This window comes from Arachis ipaensis, chromosome B01 (genome assembly GCF_000816755.2).
Source record: "Arachis ipaensis cultivar K30076 chromosome B01, Araip1.1, whole genome shotgun sequence".
Lineage (NCBI taxonomy): Eukaryota > Viridiplantae > Streptophyta > Magnoliopsida > Fabales > Fabaceae > Arachis > Arachis ipaensis.
In genome coordinates this window covers 119,285,590-119,288,284 of record NC_029785.2, presented here as the reverse complement: position 1 = coordinate 119,288,284, position 2,695 = coordinate 119,285,590, and the positions used below count along the sequence as shown (strand labels likewise).

The 2,695-nt window shown below is 33.2% G+C and overlaps 1 long non-coding RNA gene across 2 annotated transcripts; it reads left to right on the top strand.

Annotated features, from left to right (window-relative positions):
• Nucleotides 635-2,374, top strand: LOC110272212. 2 transcript variants are annotated; one of them, XR_002363212.1, is made up of 4 exons: nt 635-979; nt 1,340-1,584; nt 1,692-1,784; nt 2,104-2,374. It is a non-coding gene; the product is annotated as an uncharacterized LOC110272212 (long non-coding RNA). The 2 variants fall into 2 exon arrangements; XR_002363211.1 differs by having other exon boundaries at nt 742-1,584.

The following is a 2,695-nucleotide window of genomic DNA, read 5'->3' as shown; positions in this document are numbered from 1 at the left end:
AATATTTATAGAATAATATAACTAATAACCATCTCTTTCTTCAATGCCTCCAAATTGCTTTCTTATTTTTCGTTTTTTTAATTCGATTCTCTTTACTATTAGATTTGAGTTAGAATTTTAAAGAAAACATGTTTTAATGTTCATCGTTGATATTTTATGTTAGATTTTATATTCCTCATTCTAGTCCCAATCTAATCCGTTAGGTTGACATACTACTATACAGCCAAATCTAAATAGATATGTTATATGTAGATCAAATTTTGTCACAAAAAATAATATTTTTTATTCCATATTGTTGTCTATTTAAAAATTTTTTAATTTATTTTTTCTGATATCGTATGTAATATGAGTGTCTAATTTTATTTAAATGACTATGCTATTGTCATTTACATTGAAATAATTTACCACATAACTACATATACATGTATAAGTAATGACATCATGATATATAAAATATGATAAATATTTTCGGTCAATTATTTTTTTTATTAGCTATCATGTTTTTTTATTTTTTTATTTTTTATTAATAAAATAATGTAAAATAAACTCGGACCGGTCGGTCGAACCGGTTCAACCGAAAACCAGCGATGTAAACAGTCCGGTCCTCCTCCTAAAACCGTTGAAAGAAAAACTTAAAAAATCGTCGAACCAGCCGAGAACCGGTCGGTTGGGTCGAACCGGTAACCGGCCGGTTCGGATAAAGCGACGTCGTTTTGTTAATTTAAAAATAAAAAAACTGAAGCAGGCCCAAGTCTTCGTGAGCCAACCCCCCCCCTTCTTCCCCAATTATTCGTGAATCGTCCTTCATCGCTACCAAGGGAAACCCTAGCCCTTCATCACTGCCGCCGTTCCCAGGTTCAGAGCGCCGCCGCCGTCCCCAGGTCGTCAGCGCCGCTGCTTCTTCCTCTCCCCCGTGTCCCGAACCCAGTAGCGCGGCACGTCGTCTTCATCTTCACATGCTTCTCGGCACGGAATCCAGGTTAGTGGCTTCTCGTTTTCATCTTCACTGATTATTCGGTCTTCTTCTTGATTTGAACTTTTAAGTTCTGAAATTGTTGTTTTTTGGTCTTCTTCTTCGATCTTCTTCTTCAATTTTTGTTCCATTTTTAGTGTGACTGTTTTCAATTTTTGGTCTTCTTCTTCGGTCTTCTTCTTTACTGATGGCTTGTTCTCTCTGTTAATTTGTTACTCTGTTTTAGTTTGACTATTTTCTAATTGCTCAATGGCTCGATTGCTCTGTTAGTTTACTGATGGCTCTGTTAGTTTGTTACTCTGGTTTACTAGTTGCTGATGGCTCCTAATTTTTTTGTTCAAATTTGCTAACGGCTTTGTTTTGTAGTTGCTGATTTTGCTGGGTGAAGAATTAGTGTTTTGGAATGTTTCATAATGTGCTAAATGCTTAATGGTGTAGGCAGATTTTAGTGTTTTGTAGTTGCTAGTTTTGCTGGTTTTGGAATGCTGAAGGCTGGTTTTTGCTGAAATGTTTTGGCCATTATAGCTTCTTTGATCAACTTCTGCTGAGAATATGCTATACACAGGTCTATGATCAGAGAATCATGACTCCCCACGAACATAAGATAATTGGTGAATGCCTCTCCCATGCCATAAGATTCTATCACACCTTGAGAAAAAAAGCATGCATTATTTTGATTGTTTTGTATTTCCATTAACCACTTCTCTGATTGATACAGGTGATGGTGGTAAGAACTAAGAACACTACTATGCTGGAGTTCTCTTTTATTTTGAATGTCTTCCATCTCCTGCATACCTGCCTGAGTTATAAGGTTCTATTTCCTATAGTTCTTGACTACTAATTTGAGAGCTATGATCTTAGCCTAAACAACAATGCAGGTTTCTGGATGATTAATTGTGTTGTCTTGATTAGAATATGCACTACTAAACATTTCTTTTATATATACACTCTACCTTTACTCTGTTATTTCAATAAAATTTTCTGAATGTAGTATTCATAATTGCTTCTGTATAATAGTCACTTTACATGCTGATTTACACCTTCGCTTCATGATGCAACTTCTTCACCTGCATCTTACTTCATTGTGATATTAGAATTTTAGACCACTAATGTTCAACGATGTTATGTAGGAAAACACAACTTCGGACATTTCATTCAACATGTGAGTGATACAATTACTGTTTGCTAGACAACAGGAGCAATTAAAGTCTATGCAAAGAACTCTTGAATTAATTTAGGAGTGATTAATGATTATTTCTAGTTGTATTGCTGTTTGCACCATTGCTCTTTTCACCATTTAATTTTGTATTTTGATAAGATCATATGGATTTGGTTGACATTTCATATAATGTTTTAAATTTAGAAGATATTTAAGATTTATATTAGACTATAATTATGTTTTATGATGTTTATATATAATTTATTTATTATTTTATTCTGAAACAATTTTTTCGGTTGAACCACCGGTTGAATTGGTTAGACCAATAAACTAATAAACCAGTAACTAGAGCGGTTTGATGACCGGTCCGGTTTTCCGAACCTTGGTATATATACTAAATTTGTGAGATGATAAATTAAAGACTATAAATATTACTTGATGAAGACGAAACTTAATAAGACACTGCTGACAATTATTACAAAAATTAAAATTATCAATTATACAATAAAAATATTTCAATTCAACCATGTTAAAGAAAATTTTTGAAAATTATAGTCTAAATT